At 36.0% G+C, this 20,127-nt stretch overlaps 2 long non-coding RNA genes across 2 annotated transcripts; both read right to left on the reverse strand.

Moving 5' to 3' along the window:
• Positions 1–3,821: 3,821 nt before the first annotated feature.
• LOC118479727 lies at positions 3,822–4,421 on the reverse strand. The gene is made up of 2 exons (XR_004860304.1): positions 4,293–4,421; positions 3,822–4,152 (listed from the first exon to the last, which is right to left on the reverse strand). It is a non-coding gene; the product is annotated as an uncharacterized LOC118479727 (long non-coding RNA).
• A 10,582-nt stretch (positions 4,422–15,003) lies between these two features.
• Positions 15,004–15,648, reverse strand: LOC118479728. The gene is made up of 2 exons (XR_004860305.1): positions 15,568–15,648; positions 15,004–15,468 (listed from the first exon to the last, which is right to left on the reverse strand). It is a non-coding gene; the product is annotated as an uncharacterized LOC118479728 (long non-coding RNA).
• Between the last annotated feature and the right edge of the window lie 4,479 nt (positions 15,649–20,127).

Consider the following 20,127-nt stretch of genomic DNA (forward strand, 5'->3'; position numbering starts at 1 on the left):
AACGAACAAATATGAAAATATGTTTTGTTTGATCATTTACATTCGTTTAAATTGGTTCATGTATGTCCATTCGTTAATATTAATACAAAGTGTGTGTGTGTATATATAGCGAAAGTGTATAATACAATATTCCTTAACGTGTGATGCGTACGATAGGAAATTATAACGTGCGTAATTATTTGTATAACATGCATGATTAGGGTTTTACCACATGTGTGATTTCTGATTTTGTACATGTGTGATTTCTAATTTTGTTCATGCGTGATTTAGGTTTGATTTTTATAACATGCGTGATTTAATATCGTATGCATCGTACGTTAAGAAATATTGTACGTTAATTTTCTCCTATATATAGTGTGAGGTTCAATGTAGAACACTAAAAAATTGAGGAATCAGGGGACAGTGTATTTAACAGTAAATAGTGAGAAGAAACTTTAATGTGAGAAGAAAAAAAGATAAAGGCATAATGGTAAAATACTAAATAGTTTATCTCTACTCACATTAATTGTTCACTCTTAAGTATTTAGTCAAAAACATTTTATTTTACACATATAGAAAGTTATTCTATATGTATCCTACACATATCAAATTCTATTTTACATTTACTCTGCAATCCTACACTTTATCTTACAAAAATCGAAATTTATTATTCATCGCAAATTAGGTTTGTATTGAAAGAATATACTCTGAAAATGGGTTGTTAGTTTAATTTGATTACCTAATTTAGGAGAATACATAAAATAACCACATGTATGTAAATTTATTTCTATTAAACATCAATTAATTCTTATTAAGTTTATGACACACTTCAAACTATTGTTTTATATTCAAATAGAGAATTACACTTGGCATTCCACCTTAACCTCCTTACTAAATATTGTGTCGATATAGTTAAATTCGAATAGACATAAGGATTGTTCTCAGGTCAGATTTAAATTCGAATCACGATTAAAAGGTGCCAACAACCGTTTGTCCTCAGGTCAGATTTGAAGTTTAACTTTATATTCGGTCGAACACACCTACAAATTGTAAATGACCTCATGAAAAACAAGCTTATCAATAACCTAAAGGACAGAACTCTTTAGTGAGCATAAGAATGAACAACAACATTGAAAATATACACAAGTATGTGGCCATGCAAAAGAATCATAGATATAAAATATATATATAAAGATGATTTTAACGGTTAGTTTACAGCTCACCGTTAGATTATATAAAGATGATTTTAACGTTCGGTTCGTTTACAGCCCATCGTTAGATTATATGATATTTTAAGAGTCAATTATCAGTCACTTAAAAAATTTTTATCAGAAACTGTCACTCACACGTTTAAATAACAAACATCATTAAAAATTATTGGTGTTATTAAAACTTATGTCTAAAATATATTCAAATGTAAGGTAACCTTTATTTAGGACCAAATTAAGTAAACGATTCTTATGGATTCATAACCATGCAATATACTTACATTGGCCGAACGGATTTAATAACAATTAAAATAGATATTTAATAAACAAAATACTATATATTGTACCATTTTGACGTTGCTTTATTCCTCATCCTTTTCATACCGGTCGTTAAAGACAAATTACACTCATAAGCATGTTGGTTCTATGTTGGTAGTTTCACCAACATTAATGTCCCTTTATATCCTTCTTTCACACAATACTTGGGAGACAAAACTAGAAAAAAGAAATGGTACAAAAAATAAATTTTGGGATGATTGTCGGACATTAGATAATAGATATACATTTCTTTATAATCTGTGTTTGAATTATTGAGAAATATGCTTGACTATGTTGGAAAATGTTTTTGTTCCAATATAATTGTAGTCTTTATGAGTAGAATTGTCGTGGTGGTTGAGGAACATCTCTTTTATTCTTCCTTGCTTTGTTCAACTTCTTTTGGATGTTTTAGTGTGGAAAATTTTGAGACGGGTTCCATATAGATATTATCACTATAGTCTTTAACATGAATGTTTAAAAACGAGAGTTAGACTAAAATGTGTTAACGTACACTTATGAAACTCATTATTTTTACATGTTACATAGCTAAAAGCCAAGTCTATTCACGATAGAACCATAATTCAATACTTCCTTCAGTGAAACAAGTGGCAGATCAGGAATTTTTGTTGGGGACATAAATGAATGGGTCAAAATTAGATGTCGGGTTAGTAAAATAACAAATGATGATTAAACTCTATGAACAATCTAATATAACTTATTATATATTTTATTGGATATGATAGAACAAGATATATATTACAATTTCCATCTACGTGTTTTCATTTTTTAGAGAAGCTCAGTTACATATTTATTAGTAACATTGGAAAGTTGAACTTAAATTAACTTATAACCTCAATAAGATTTGGTTTTATGCAAACCATATGGCCATGAATTTTCCTTGGGTGGGGTGGGTGAAGAGATGCATCAAATTTGGTTCCATGTTGATTTGACCATCCTACTTTCTATCTGCAACTCATTTGTTATAAATCAAACATTTTGCCAATTGCCTTCACTATTTTTTACTCCTAAAAGTTGCATAACCATTCAAAAGTTTGAATGCAACAATGAAAATTAGAATTAGTGTCACATTCACTTGAACTTGAAGAAGATACAAATATGAATCAACAATCATATATTGTCTAGTAAGGTGCATTCAGACGAAAACATTTTGATCCATCTAAATGCCAAAGTTTATAGGGAAACTTTATTTCAATCAACTATGAAACATGAGAATAAATGCGGTGGTGAATCGGTGCAAAGGCGAGCTCTGTTAAGATACTCAGCAGGCTATGGTAGGGTCAGCTAATCACGTACCTAGGCAAGCCAACAAGGGCACAAGGCAGCAATGGCGTGTGGTGGTATAGTAGAACATAAGTTGGTGACAAAAGTGGATGGCTGGAAAATATATAAAGTGTTTTGTTAAATATGGAATTCTGGTGCAATGGTACCCATGTTGGCTTCTTCTTAAAGTTGGGTTTATTACTTTGATTGTAGAGCCACTTAATAAAGTTTTTTTGCATTCTCCTACCCACATAATCTCGACCTTCTCTTCATATTTGAAGTGTGATTAATGTATTGTTTCGATTATCATTTGTGAATTGTTGAGTTTTGACTGGCTTTATTTACATTAGAATTGGATTCTCCTTTGGAATCTATTAATTTAGACCAATCTCCACATAATCTATTGGTTTAACTATTCGATGATTTGGTAACAACTTCTCTTAACGACTCTCAATTGGACCTATCTCTGAATAATCTATCGGTTTAACTATTCTATAAGTGCATATATGTATTCATTAGTGAATACACTTAGTGTTCTCAAAATTTAAAAATATTGTATTCACTAAAGTTCAACATCGCTCGTAAATACGTTAAAGTATGCTTACATCTTATATATAATGTGTTCCTAATATATACATGTTTAACTATTCTATAAGTGCATATATGTATTCATTAGTGAATACACTTAGTGTTCTCAAAATTTAGAAATATTGTATTCACTAAAGTTCAACATCACTTGTAAATACATTAAAGTACGCTTACATCTCACATATAATGCATTCCCACTATATACACTAAAGTTTACTTAGTGTCCATATGTATTGTATTCAAAGTGATACACTAAAGTATGTTTAGAATCCACATATAATGTATTCACTATTGGATATATGTGGACTCGAAGCATATGCTAATGAATACACTTAAATAACATCAATATCTACAAGTAGCGTATTTATCAATAAATACAATCAAATATGATAAGAATACAAATAGTGAATGCATATAAATGTCATCAATACTCAATAGCATATTCACTAATCAAAACATTCTATTCATTTAGGTAGGTTCTTGTATACAATTTCACCTAATAATCTATACTTGGCATTTCATCGAACACTTGACGCGCGGCCACAAATCCAACCCTATTTACAAGCCTTTCCTCTATAATCTTCCTAATGCATACTTCCTTTCATCATATTCAACCAACAAACAAGTATTCCCTCATATCACAGTCATTCATTCTATCAAGAATCACTGATACCACATAATAATAAATCATGTATTCAACAAGACTTGGACATAGGTAGTATACCCATGTCGCCACCCTCACCCCCGTAGATGGGTTTCCATCTAACTCATCAATACCCTTCAATTATTCATGGGATGAATTTAATTTAGTGAATCTAACACAAGTTTAACCATATTAACATTCAATTTCAAGAATTCATTCAAGGGTTTATAATAACATGAAATCACAACATCACCAAATGCAAATCTACAACTTACCACATGTTTATTAAGGCTAGATGATGAGAAATCTTCATTCATGCAACGTTTTTCATTCGATTTGGACCTTGATTTAGCTACATTGCATCCTTGTTCTTGAGAGGATTTTCTCCTCTTTTTCTCTCCATGTACGACACACAAACTATACACACTTAGGTTTGTTTTATAAAACTTTAATTCCATATACCAAGTCTAGTCCCTCATGTTTTCCATTCTTTTCATTTGTCATATAACTTCATTCCTTACTACTTAATATACATTTTAACTAAGTTATTTAAACTAGTTGAACCACTTCGTGCCATATAACAAGAAAACATACTAGTGAACTAAATGTTTGAGTTTTGGGGCATTACAATTGAACACCCCAAACTATTATTTTCTCACATTTTAGTCTATCTATTTAGATTCTTGCTGGACAACTGCTACACCACACGTGTGGTAGTCCACATCAGCTATACTCACTCGTTGCTTTAACACCTGCTTCTCAAAAGACTTGGCACTCTTGGTTGGGTCATCCATTAGACTCTGTGATATTTAGATTTTCATTTTTAAAATTGTTAAATAAATCCACAAATAAACATTGTACTGCATGTAGTGTATCGAAATCATCCAGATTTTACATCAGTTGTATCCCATTCTACTTTACCTTTAAATATTATACATTGTGATATTTGGGGTGCCTCACCAGTTATTTCTCAAGCTGGTTATAAATACTTCATCACCTTTATTGATGATTTCAATGGATTTACATGGATTTATCCTTTGACACATCGTTCTCAAGCAGTAGATTATTTTCACTATTTTAGATCTCTTGTTGAGAACCTTTTCTCATCCACCAACAAACATCTTTAGTGCGATGGTGCTCCTAAGCTTATTTGTGGCCCTATGGCTAGATATCTTTCTGATTCTGGTATTGATTATCACATCTTGTGTCACTATTGTAACGCCTGCGTCCCTAGACTTTTAGCTAATTGTCTCTTTTAGCCCCTATACTATGTGATACTTGATACTTTTGATACTTGGTGAATCTTACGCTATGATACTTGATTCTTAATGCTATGATTCTTGATACTTGATACTTGGAAACTATGATTCTTGATACTTGATACTTGGTACTTGGAAACTATGATTCTTGATGCTTGGAATCTAGATTCTTGACTCTTGATACTTTGGTGCTTGACTCTTGAGGCTCGTGAAACTTGAGACTTGGTTGAACGAGGGACTGGAGTCTTGTCACTGGCGGAAACTATGACAACTATGGAAACTTTTGTGTTAACGATAAAATCTAGTTATGTGATACTATTACCCAATAAATACGCAACGCAACGCTTAATCTAATTCGCAAAACGAATCAAAGACGAGAACGCGGAAAGGATGGGATTGACCGAATGGCAATCCGATCGGATGACCAACCGATCGGATGGCCATTCGACCGAGGTGCAATCCGATCCGTGCACACCGCCTCACTTCCTCTCTCTGACACTATAAATAGGCCTGTCACATCATTCTCGCTGATGTGACAGCCTCACTCGACCAAGACGCACGCACTCCTACTTTTCTTCCATTTCTCGGTGATTTCGGTACGTTTTACACTAGATTCTTGTACATCTTTGATCTACACGTTATTCTCTACATGATTCTCCTCTGAAATCTCACTTTTCACCATGAAATCCCTAAGATTTGAGCTCTTGAGGGTGACGTCATCATGGTGGTTTGTACAACCTAAGGTGTGATGTCATTCCTGCCAAGATCTAACTCAGATCTAAGGAATTTCGTATGTTTTACCCTAAATCTTAACTAAATCTAGACTTTTCAACTAAAAATTGTGATATCTTCATCGTTTCTTAAAAACTTTTACCTAAGACGGTGAGATCTGGGTCTAAACGGACTAAAGACTTGATGATTAGTCTTGAGTCAGCTTGGAAATGGATTGTTACTGGAGAAGATGACCGGAGTACGGATTCTGACATAAGCATTGCCAAGAGTAGACGACTGGACGGACTGGGGTGATCCCCGTCCGATCAGAACGGTTGTATATTGGTGTGATTACCATTGTCTTAATACATATCAAGCCATCACGCTAAACTCAGAAACTTTACAAGGTTATCAACGGGACAAAGACAACTCGATCTAATGGCAATCCGATCGGATAGCCATCCGATCGAACCGCCATCCGATCAAGTGGCACTTGCCTCGTAACCTTAAATATTTTGAAACCTTAAATCCTTAATCGTCGAATGGCAATCCGATCAGATAGCCATCCGATCGAACTGCCATCCGACCGAGGTAACAATGTGTTTTTGTGTAACACTCTAATTTTATTTATACTAAGTCTTACCGACTTGGTGAGAATTTTGATGATCAATTTAAAACAAAACATTAATATTAATTCTAACTTAGTACATACTAGTTTATCAACCTTCCAAAAACAATAATAGGAAACATAAGTATTCCTTCTATTACAAGGTTTCACTAATGATTAACTAGGACAAAAGTTGCGGAACTAAATCTCGAATGTGTTCGGTTCGTGAGTCTTGAATTGATCATCATCCGCTCACTCGACATACTTGAAGCTGGAAAATTTAACAAATATTAGTGTGAGAATCCTTAGAAATTACACATAATCGAAAGTACGCTTAAAACGGATTCAATCTATGAAAACAAACAAAGTTTAACAAAATTGGCTGGGCTCCACCGTAACTTACGGTGGACACCGTAAGTTACGGTGGCCACTGGGCAACTATGGCCTGCCGTAAATCAGTAAAGAACCACCGTAAGAGATCATCCCCTACCGTAAGTTACGGTAGCTACCGTAACTTACGGTAGCTTCTGCATATTTTCCTGTTTTGCTGTTTTGACCCGTTTATTCCAATTTTTGCACTTTTAAGACATCAAAGCGCAATACGGGACACTCCTTTGCAACAAGTATGACCCGTTTTGGGTCCCTTGTTTCAACGCCCACGCTCCCATTACCGGTTTGCGTTTTTAATACTATTCTTCCCATTACCCGACACCCGGGTTTATGGTCTACGGATAAGGTACTCCCGTTACCCGGTTTGTACCCATCATTGATAACCCGTTTGGTTTGCCATCATGAAGTCCCTCATTCAAGCAACCAAACCATTACAACCCTATATTGTTCATAACTAGCAAACATTAACAACGAAAACTAAATTATCAATTTTGTCGAAGCGTTAGCCACGTACCTCAAAGCTTCCCTTTTAAGCGAGTGTCCGCACCGGCTTGACTTCCCGACGCCTCACTCGTGTTGCCTAAAATGCATAAGCCAATTATCATTAAAACCTTTCGGCTCATGACTTAAGCTTAACTTAGCCAAACACCACAATTTGTGTCTACAATTTCTTTTAGGCATTTTATCGAGCATCTTATGTGCATGATTTCTCACAATTCATAATTAAGTTCAACATATGTCATTTAACCATGATAAACACCAATTTAGGCAAACTTCACATAATTTTCTCATTAGTAAATTCTGGACCTATTTTATAGAACCCGAATTACACTAAGACAACTCCATAATCCAATTGTTCCATACTTTTCTACAAAATCCTCATATCACCTCTAATGGTGATTATGCATTCTACAAGAATTGAGCTAGGTTTCAACAAGAAATCAACTAGGGTTCATCCCTATACATTAATTTAATCAAAACAACTATCATGCATGCTTCGATTTGAACCTCATGAATTCATCAAAATTTAAGATAGAACCAAATCATGAAATTTCGCATACCTTACGATCCCTTAGCCAAGGTGATCACAAATCTATATTCAGATTTCAATTCGGACTTGATTTGAACCTTCAATTGGTGAATTTTGTGAATGTTAGGGTTTGAGGGAGGAATCCCCTTGTTGTCTGCGTTTTGGTCGATCAAACACACACTTAGGTGTGTGTTTGGTGTGTTATTTTACTAATTATTAATTTAAGTTTCAGATTTGACAAGTTTGGTCCCTTAATTATACACAAACTATAAAAAGGGCAATTTAATCATACTTGTCATATTATGTTAAGATACCAACTAACTAGGTTATCTTCCCTAGTCTTTTATCATAGCTTATTACTGATATTTAGTTCAAAATATAACATTAATATTTTCGGGGTGTTACATTTTGGGACCCTTCAACACTTGGAAACTTTTCAGAAACTTGGTAATCAATTTGAAATCTCAACACTTGGATCGAATGACCAATCGATCGAATGGCCATCTGTACGGATGACCATCCGATCGGATGGCATTCCGTCCCCCACACAATAGTCATCCCAGTCAAATGGCAAGTCGATCGAATAGCCATCCGATCGAACAGCCATCCGATCAAGATACCTGCTCCGACACTTGGTTTGAATCTCATTATTCTGCCCGACTCTTACCTGTTGTAATCTAATCAGGCTAACTCTAAAAGAGCTCCCTTTGATCCAATAACAGTTAATCTGTTAAGCAATCACTATGAGTATACTCGATCCCTTTTTGTTTTAAACCTTGGGATGCAACATGTATTCTATTAAACAATGACACTAGAAACTTTTGGAACCTAAACTCTATCCTATGTGTATGTGAAACTTGTGATTCTTGATTCTAGACTCTTTGTGCTATGTGGACGTTTAATCCAGAGTGTGTAGTTCCGCCTTAACAATAGTAGCGCTATAGGAGATGCACCTCCCCATTATTCCCAGGGGTATTGTTAGGAGGATTCTAGTTTTCCTTGAGACTTGGGAAAACACTAAAGCATCGGGATACTTGGGCTATCACTTGTTGGACTGCTAACACTAGCATGGCTGAAACTATTTTTGTATCATTTACACGATGGATATGAGTTGTTTTAATCTATTATGCTATTACTCGAACTTGTATCCTCGCCAGTGCATTTTTGTACTGACTTTATTTTAATACATGTTGCAAGCTGACAGGATGCTAGGAATCGTGAAACAAGCTAGGATGGAACTTAGATACTCCACGTAGCTAAAACTAGAAACTTGAAACAATGATTATGTTTGTTTTAGTTTGATAACTATGTTTGGTGGTTGATGTTGTTTTAGACAATTGCATGAAATGAATCTAATTTATATTGAAACTATTTAGTGTTATGGATTCTCATGAGCAATCTGAACGCTTAGTGCTCGCACCCCGATGTTTCGCCATCGGTTGGGGTGTGACACCTATACACCCCAACAACATGGGGTTGATGAGTGGAAAAGTTATCATCTTTCTGAGGTAGGTAGAGCTTTATTGTTTCATGCTTGATTTACCAAATAAATTCTGGTATGATGCATATGCCACTACAGCTTTTCTTATTAATTGGTTACCATCATCAGTTCTCCATCACTCATCTCCTTACGAGATTTTATTTGGTTCGCGTCCCGATTATTCTCTTCTTCACACATTTGGGTGTTTGTGTTATCCATTTCTCGGTGATACTCATGTGGATAAACTCTCACCTAAATATACTCCATATACTACATCTGTTTACGTGTATATTTCGTATTATATTTCGGGTTGTTTTGTGTCGTTTTATCTTTGGTTTTGTATATTATTGAGCTTGTGTGTTTTGCAGGGTTCCGGAAGTGATAAGAGTTGAAAACAAGCGAATATGAGATAAACCAAGCCTTCAGATGGAACATACACGAAACGAGGATCAAACGGCACGAGAATTGAAGAAACGACACCTACCGCATGACGCAACGAAGTAAAAGTCAATGTCGGTCAACATAACCAGCCCGCGTCGTGTGACATCTGTGCTTGTGTAATTATTGTATAACCCTAAACAATTCAATTATCAATAAAACAATGTGTTTTGATCCCAATATTTGTTTATTTATGTTTAACATTTTGCACATTATGATTTTTGTTCGATTTCAAATTCTTAAACGCTTTCTTGAAAGGTATACGCAAACTGATGCGTAAACGTAATCAGTTTAACATGACATACACTTCGGAACAGTGACATAAGCTTAATATATCTTAAATAACCTTTACATAACTTATAAATAAGTTTTGAAAGGTTTGGTATGGAGAAAACAAATTTATTCGTTCACATGGACTATTTGCGACAAACTGCAAAAGTCTGCCAATTCGTATAGCAACGTACACTTCGAAACAAGATAATAATCTAAACATACCCTAAATACCCTTAACATAGTTTATAAATAAGTTTTGAGGGGTTCGGTATGCGAAAATACGCTTATTTGATCACAGGGACTAAAAGCGTCAAAACTACGAAAGTATGCATATGCGTGCATATCTTGCGTTCTGACCATATCCAGACATCCAAAAATTTTTTTAATCATTAAAATATTGTATTTTAGTGATGGGAATGCAAAAATACCTTTCGTTTCGCAATTTGGGTCGTTTTCGCGTCCGTTACGACTTTCATCGTAATTAACCGAAAAACACAACCGTACAGCCAAACGAACCAACATCCATGACATTTTTGAGCATAATTCAAGTTAAATATACTTTAACTTCATCATGGAGCTTGAAAATGGGCTTAACGGGTGCTAGAAGTGCCGAAACGCGACAAAACAAGTTCAGGGACCAAAGCTGTCAATTTTCAAACTTTGGCCCCTGCTGACTGGCATACGGACCGTATGCAGACGATCCTTATGGTCCGTAGGCAGTGGCCAGAACCAGCAGAACCTTCCTTTTCACTTCTCAGCTGTTGCACCTTGTTTTTCTTTGATTGTTTGGTGATATTTGTGGCATTTTAAGTGTTCCACAAGGCTTGAAACCTGGTCCTAACAAGTGTATGGTTGAGATTGTTCCTTGATCATCACACAATCCACTTGTCATAATCTTAATCTTCAAGAACAACTATAAATAGCCCATCCATTTCATTCACAACTTGCTCAATTCTTTTCTTTCTTAACATTTGCTCTACTTGGAGGCTACCACTTGTTGGAGGCTTCCTAATTGAGCATTCTTAGTCATTTTTCCAGCCTAAGAGCACTTGCAAGTGTTCTTTCATGTCTTGTTCATTATTTCAAGCTAAAAAGTCAAGCAGTGTTTGACTTTCACCTTTGACCATGATTTGGTCAAGACAAAGTTCATTTGAACTTTGCAACGTGAGCGTAATCACGATGGTTATAGTCCCTTGCGATGAATATACATACTGATTACCACGTTGACTAGTCGAAGTGACGAGTCAAAGTTTCGGTCAAAATGCACGATTATGTGCATTTTGCGACGAAACTATTTTCGGGTATCAAAACACTTTGTTTTGATATCAAATCAGTTTTCTAACTTAGTTAAACATGTTTTAACATATTTAACTCGTCACTTCTAGTTTAGTGCTTATTTAGGGTCGTAAGTCAAGCGATCTAAACAACCGCTTAGACTTTCGAACTCGTCCCGTTTGGTCGATCATTAGGATCCGACCAAACATATTTTGTGACCATAGTTGTATAGGGAATAACCTTCCGAGGTTATACCTTATGGTCACTTCGTTTAATTAGTTGTATGATAGGTAGTTTATATGCCTTAGGAAAATGACCAAAATGCCCTTTTTGCGCATAAATTCAATTTAAGCATATGCAGCCTAAATTTTGACACTTAAACTGATTATGCAACATTATTAAACATGTTAGGGCATACAATACTTATCGTAAGGCTAGTTAGACCATCCGAACACGCATTGCGCAAATGACGCGTTAAAGTAGCGTAAACTACCATAACGGGTCATAAGCACTTAGGATAGGTTCAAATCAGAATGTAGGCTTTATTAAACCATATCATATGAGTTCCAACACTCATTTGGTTTACAAGACCTCATTCTATCCTATCTCCCGATTTAGGCCTCGATTATTAACATAGTGATCCAATACTAGGTGCCACTTGATTCCTTGATTGCCCGAGCTTTGTTAGTTCACTTAATAGAGGATGTCTTGCAATCTCAAGTGAGTACATAGTCCCCTCTTTTACCGCTTTCAAATATTTTGGGGTGATACACATGTGCCTACTTGTTACTTTCATGCTTTTCATGACATATACTTGCTAAGTTCAACTAGTACACATATAGTACATGATTTCAATTATGCTTTGCTATGTATGTTGACTGAGCATGCTAGCACATTGATTTCATAGATACTTTTGCTGCATATGTTTACCCAGCATACGGGCACATTGATTGGGCGCTTAAACTCCCAGTTTGCGTTCAAGGATTTGGGACAACTGACATATTTTTTGGGTATTCAGGCTACATTTTCTGAGCACTGTTGGTGCATTATAGTATCTTAGGTCCAAGCTTCACGTTAGGGGTGAGCAAAAGGAAAAACCCGACCCGACCATTACCCGACCCGACCTGAGAACCGATCAAACATAAAATACAGAACTGATTCACTACCCTAAATATAGGGTCAGTTCCGGTTCATAGGTCCAAGTCGGGTTTCACCATGAAAAGAACCGAGAACCGACCTGACCCGACCCGACCCTATTTTATATGAAAAATTGGAACCGATCTAAATACCTAGGTACTTGGGTTCGGGTCGGGTCGGGTATATTTTCGGTTCGGTTCTCGGTTATTTTCGGTCCGGACCTAAACTTGCTCACCCCTACTTCACGTGGATTCTCCTCATTCAGCTTGAGTGGGCATATTAGTGAGTATGTCTACCGAGTTAGTTATAGTGAGTTAGCAGGGTAATTAGGCAAGTTCGTTAAATAGTTGAATGTTGACATTGTCTATATATAAGAGAGTCTGTTGTATTAAATTGACCTTTCCATAATTGTGATTGAATGAACGTGAGTTTGATTTGCTTCACTACGTATACATATATCTGACACTTCCTACGATTTTTTACTTTAAAAATTGTTTTGTATTAAACACGTATGTTTCCTATTTATGATAACTAGTAGAAATTTCACCATCGAACCCGTAGAATCCTTAAATTGAACCCTGAAAGATTCCCGAACCTGTAGGAAAATTTTTGTGAACTACACCCCTACACAAAACCCATTATAGGAATATAGTATTGTATAATGGGTTAAAAGGATTTTATGTAAAAATATATTATTTTAAATGTAGATGAAAAGGGCCTCGCTCAAACACTCAAACTGACATGTAATCTTTTCTTTATCTGTTACATTTGTTAAAACATTATACTATAATTAGAATTAAGCACCCCCACGTTGCGGCGACGGCGGCGGGGGGGGGGGGGGGGGCTAAAACTATCCCAAATAACATTAATGTCACACCGCTGATAGTGACCGACACTGAAGTTGCGGCGTGTTAATGTGAAGAAATAAGTCTGAAACATATAAAAGATAACTATGTTGATTTAGGACCCACGCGTTACAACAAACTTGTTAAATGGAAAAAATAGACGTAAAAAGTTGAGCCACACACGCACATTGCGCCGTGTTAACTCGCAAAATAACGTAGAAAAGAATAACTAAGTTGATGTAGGATCCGCCCGTTGCGGCGAACCTGCCAAAGGGGGAAAATAGACACGTTGCGACATACCTATCAAATGTTAAAAATAGACCAAAAACGTTGAACCACACACGCACGTTGCGACGTATTAACTTGCAAATTTTAGAACGAAACGTAAAACGAAAAACTTGCGAAAGATAAAAAGTATGGGGGACCAAAGTTGTAAATAAAAAAGTTTTGAGTTAAATTACAAAAGATAAAAAGTTTTGGGTTAAAAATAAACAAATTAAGATGGTTAAAATACACAAGATGAAAACCTTTGGGTTAAAAGTGAAAAATCATATATATATATATATATTTTTTTGAAAAATACTCTATGCTTAGGATACAACAACACAATACAACAATGTGTTGCTAATTTATATTATGGAAATAAGGAGAAGCTTACATGTGCCTTTTAATTAAAGTGATTTGTTCCATATTAAAAATTAGGATTATGATCCAACAACATAATTGGTTAAACAAAATTAATTATTAAAAATTAGGATTATGTTTTAAATAATTTCAATGATGATTCACATTATTTTATTTACCTTTTTCTTAAATCTGATAATTCTTTTTTGGGTGGCAATGATTCTACCTTTTTCCCCTTATTGGTGGGGTTTATTAATTTTTTTTCCTTTTTCACTTTTTTTATGTGGCATGAAATGATGACCAAATTTGCAGATATGAAGGGATCTTGTCACAAGTTCTCACCACAACATTTTTTTTTTGTGTGGCATGGCATGAAATTATAACTCCCAGCTTTTCTTAAATAATATACATTTTTTACAATGGTATTCATACTTCATGGTTCTTTACATTTAATAAAGTTTAGGGTAAATTACAGTTTTCGTCCTTTATGTTTATCTCGAATTGAAACGGATACCCTTTAACTTCAATAATTATAGTCACAATCCTTTATTTGGAAAACTCAGTACACTTTTTGTCCTTTAGCAGTAACAAGGTTAAATTTTTCAGTTAATTCTAGTCATGTGACTTGCACATGAGGGTAAGTTAGTAATTTTACTTGTATAAAGGATGAAAAATGTAATTTACCCTTAAATAAATAAACAACCCCCAATCTCTCTATCTCAATATCAGTTCTGTCTCTCCAACCACCACCACCACCCCTAACTCCAGTCGCCGCCGCCGCCACCACCACCACCAAATCTGACCCACCAGCATTTTCTAAACATAGAAAATCAATCAAAGCATCAAGCAACCCGTATTTAAGAAACCATTTACACGTTACACGAAACACCAGCCATCAATTTCTATACAAAAGTCCAGGAAGATTAACAACACACATGGTGTCCTCATTAAGTATCACAGAGGAACAAGATGAACATCAAATTTCTTGCCTTTTAGAGTTATCAATACTAACAGTAACAATAATACAATCAATTTACTCTATGCACATCAAACTGAAACTAAATAAGAACAAACAGATCAAATTTTAGGATACAAATTTTACAAATACCTTTTGAAACACCACAAATGCAATTCAATCAATCTATCGAGCGTAAGTCCGTGTTACTTTCACGCAAACGGATGAGATTAAAGCTGAGATTCCATTGCTATGATATAGAATATATATACACACATATACAGAAGCATTTATGATTCCTTACTCGTTTTCAGACACTAGTTCTTTGTCTGCTTTTCCTCCTTAGATTCGAAGAGAAAACGATTGAATGATCAACAACAACACCGATCAACTGACAGACTTGTCCAATAGCACCGGCGCCGGAAAACTGAACAAGACCAGATTTGTGGATGTTGAAGATTATGTTTTAGAAGTTGAATTGAAGCTTAAAATAGTTCATATTTGTAAGATGTTAGATGAGGAAGACCTTGGGATGGCTCAGATTTGCAGGGATGGTAAAGATCGTTGTGGCTGCTGGTTTGTTGAGAGACAGAGAAAGAGAAAGGTGTGAGAGAGAAAGAAGATAGGTATTTATATTTGGTTTTATAAAATTTTAATTTTTAAATGTTATTTTTTATTTATACTATAAATAATTAAGTAAAAAGACTAAAATGCCCTTAAGTGAATAAACTTAACTGAAAAATTTAACCATGTTATTGCTAAAGGACGAAAAGTGTACTGAGTTTTCCAAATAAAGGACTGTGACTGTAATTATTGAAGTTAAAGGATACCCATTGCAATTCGATACAAACATAAAGGACGAAAAGTGTAATTTACCCTAAAGTTTATGAAAAATGTCTCACCCACATTAAACCGAAACTTCTCATTTCAAAATTAGTTTTTTTTTAATCATACAATGTTGAGAACTATATAAAGAATATTATTTAAACACATTCTAGTAGAAGAAAAAATACGAGTTATTAGAATAAATAATTTAAACACATGGTAAGGATCAAATATGAAGTTTGATCTTGATAGGAAGGATAGGAAGTAATCTTAGCCATCCACGTATGATTTTTAATTTAGACGCGCAGGGGTATTTTGGTCTACATACAATTTCACATTCTCTGTCATCTTTCACGCAAAAAAAAACCCCATTTCACATCTCAATACAACCCTAAAATTCAAACAAATCTTCACCAGATTCAACCAATTAACACTTCAAACCACAAATCAAACCTCACAAATCGTCGCTAAACCCATCATTTCCTCCTCAATTCGTCGTAATTGAGCTTGAACACGTTCTCTAACCTCCGATTTCTTCTCAATCTCTTCCTCTTTCACCTTGATCGCGTTCTAAACCGTTCAGATCCGTGATGTTTTTTATATTGTAAACATCTAGAAATCAAAAGAAGTGAGGATATGTTACTTCTGAGAAGTATGAGAAGGCATAAGAATTGACATGTAGGCATCATGTTTTGGACTTGGGCATAATGTTTTGGGTTGTTTTGGCAAGAAAAACACCAAACATAACAATTTAAGACACAATGCAATGAATTCTAGGCTTAAAAATTAAAACACTATGCCAAGAACTTTAAGTAGTGTGTTTTAGTGCTAAGCAGTGTGTTTTTGTTGATTTTTAAATTTCATGCCCACAATACATTGCATTGTGTTTTAAATTGTTATGTTTGGTGTTTTTCTTTCCAAAACAACCCAAAACATCATGCCTAAGTCCAAAACATGATGGCTATATGTCAATTTCTATGCCTTCTCACACTTCTCACGAAAAAGGTATTTTTTACAGGAACCTCACCCTATATATATGTGTGTGTGTGTGTGTGTGAAATTCAACTTACACGATGATAAAAGTGAAATTCAATGAATGATTGCAAAAAATCTAACTTACATGAACACCTCCATCACCTTAAACAATTTTCTTTCTTTATTTTATAATAGAAGTTGTTTGTTTATGTTACATGTTTTTCTTAAAGTAGTTTACTTTACGAAGTCGTTTACTATGTGAACGAACATTGTTTAATACGTGTTTGAGTAAACCTCAATTTTCGTCCCTGTGGTTTGCTGAGTTTAACACTATCAGTACAATAGTTTAAAAATTGCATATATCATCTGATAGTTTGCAAATTCTAACACTTCTTGTCCACCACTCTAACGACCATCCATTTCTCTGTTAAGTTTGTGTGAAAAAAGACAATAATACCCTGGACTTAAAATATTATTACAAAAACTTTCTTAATACACACACAAACTTGTACTCTCTCTCTCACTCTCACAAACCAAAGACCACCACCACTTGCCGCCACCACCTACCTCCACCCTAAGCCCCGCCATCACGCTTACCAGCCACCACTGCCTGCCACCATCCCCATCTGAACTCTACCACCATCACCTAGCTTCGAGCACCACAATCCAAACAAAATCTGAAAACACAACCCACCCCCATCACATCTGAACCCTAACCCCACCACCACAAATTTGAAGAAAGTTAGAAAGAAGAGAGATGGTGTTTCAGTTTCAAAACCCTTATTTCCTTCATCTTCTTCAATCTTTAAAAACCCTAGAAAAACCTCAATGTTCAAACCCGAAATTTGATTTTTGTGATAACCGAGTACAATAAAAGCTTAGGGCTTTCAATCAGTAGGTTAAAATGCGTAGGTTGATAAAAGATTTACCTCGTATTGTGGTAAGGAATGAAGCTATGAAGCCTCGCCAGAGCTATGGTGGGTGTGGTGGTGTAATTGAAAGTAGAGGGAGAATTAGAGAGGTGATTTGTGACCTACGATGGCATCGGTTTAATGTGATTGTCACACCCCAACCGATGGCGGAATCATCGGGGCATGGCACTGAGCGAAACAGACTGTCCAGAAGTTTCCATAACAATTATCATTACCAATCAATTTAAAATAACATGTCCCATACCATGTCTCAAAAGGTAAACAAATTATTACAAACAAAATCTAGGCAATTAATTCTATTCCGACAACTCAGATTTTTAAGTAGCCCAATTGTTTATCTACTTCTAGAGACTCTTGATTACATCTGTACAGACAACTATTTGTTGGCCTCTAGAAGCTTATTATAGCCTCGCTTTCCTAGCAGATAAGCATCCTAATTACCTGTCACATACGTTAAAATAAAAGTCAATACACATAGTGTAAACGCGAGTATACAAGTTTGATAATAGCATATAGAGTTCGAAATAGTTTACGCATAACCAGCACGTACACAAAGGAAAACGAAGCGTGTTAATTATCGACATGGACCTATCGATACCAATGACTGCGGGTTGACTGCCCAAGGCAGTTCGTAATACATGATCACCACTGTAATCCATGCAAATAATTGTCCTTAACAACCCCCGAGTGAACGGGTGTTGAGTCCAAACTATAGTACTATCGTCATTAAGGCAGGTAGACAGCATTCCATGTGTAAACATAACAAACAAGCATTCATTAAGTCACGTATAACATGCGGTATTGGTTAGCGTTTAAAATATTGCGTAGTGTGTTCGATGTGATTTCGTATAAGTAACGTATGTAACACCCAAAAGTGCTTAAAGCAAAAAGGGATCGAGTATACTCACAGCGGTTGATGGATTGAAGGGAGCGCTTGAGAGTAAGGTTAGCCTGAATAGTTCGATAGCATAATGGTAAGTGGCACATAAAACGAGAATAAGCGTTGATGGGTCGAGTGGTAGTCCGGTCGGATGGCTATCCGATCGGACGGCCAGTCGGGCGGATGATAATCTGTTCGGATGGTTATCCGGTCGGACGGTAGTCCGGTTGGATGACTATTCGAGTGGATTGTTTCTTCCTATGAGAAGGATGTGTTTGTATATGATGGTTTGACTTTTGAAGTTTTTGTTGTAGCGTTTGAAAACATTGAAGTATCCCTACCCTTCAGGTCGGTCGATCGGACGGTACTCCGATAGGTTGACACTTCAGTGAGAACAAGTTCACAGCAGGTTGTCACTCGATCGGACAGCACTCCGGTCGGGTGGCATCACTGGTGCATTGAACATGTTGAAAAATCAATTAAGTGTTGAAGTCAAGTATCTCATGATCCGAAGAGTAATCCGGTCGGATGGTACTCCGATCGGAAAGCAATTCGTTCAATACTCAACTTTAAATGAAGTTGATTAAGTGTGGGACCCAAAGTGTCGGTCGTTCGGGCAGCCGGTCGCTCGGATGGCTGTCCGGTCGGACAGTAGTCCGGTCGGATAGCACTCCGTGCTGGTCGTTCCATTCGTCTTTCACTTGGTCGTTTTGATCGTTTGTAGTTTTATCGAAACGCTTTGACAACGTGTCAACCAACAGAACCCCGACTCGAACCTGGTAACCTGACCGAACAGGAATCACCCAACGTTCAACCAGCTAACCGGTTCAAGTCGGTCGTTCTTGATTAACCTGAAATCGATGGTCTCGCGGATAGGATTCTGGTCTTGAGCCAACACATTACTAAGAACGAGTAGAGGTTAGAACGAGATCCGATCCTGTCGGTTTGCGTGCGTTGAGTGTAAAAGAGTTGAAAGAAAATTTGGAAAAACCTTCCTTCAATCCCCTTTACCGTGAATATGTTTAGATCTATGAAAGATCTTTGTTTATTTATGTGGAATTCGGTTAGATTCAAGTTGTTCTTAAAGGATCGAGGCCAAAACATGAAGTTCTTCAAGAACACATGATGACATCATCCTAGAACCCTTGAATCTTGGTGATTTCACGGTTAAAAGTGAAGATTTAAAAGATAGAAAGGTGTAGGAGTGCGTGTAGATCAAGAAAGTACAAGATTTAGGGAGAGATCTTACCTGGTTTGAGAGAAATCGAAGAAAAGGTGAAGAACACGTGCTGCTCGGACAGAGGATTTCCAAAAGTAGAAAGTATGAAAGTGACAAGGGTATTTATAGGATTCCAAAAGAGGAAAAGGTGGGTCGGTCGGATGACACCACACCCAGATGACAGGTCGGTCGGATGACACACCGACCGGATGGCAGCCCGGTCGGATGGCATTCCGGCCGGCTGGCATCTGATTC

The sequence above is a fragment of the Helianthus annuus genome, chromosome 6, assembly GCF_002127325.2.
Source record: "Helianthus annuus cultivar XRQ/B chromosome 6, HanXRQr2.0-SUNRISE, whole genome shotgun sequence".
In the NCBI taxonomy this organism is placed as follows: domain Eukaryota; kingdom Viridiplantae; phylum Streptophyta; class Magnoliopsida; order Asterales; family Asteraceae; genus Helianthus; species Helianthus annuus.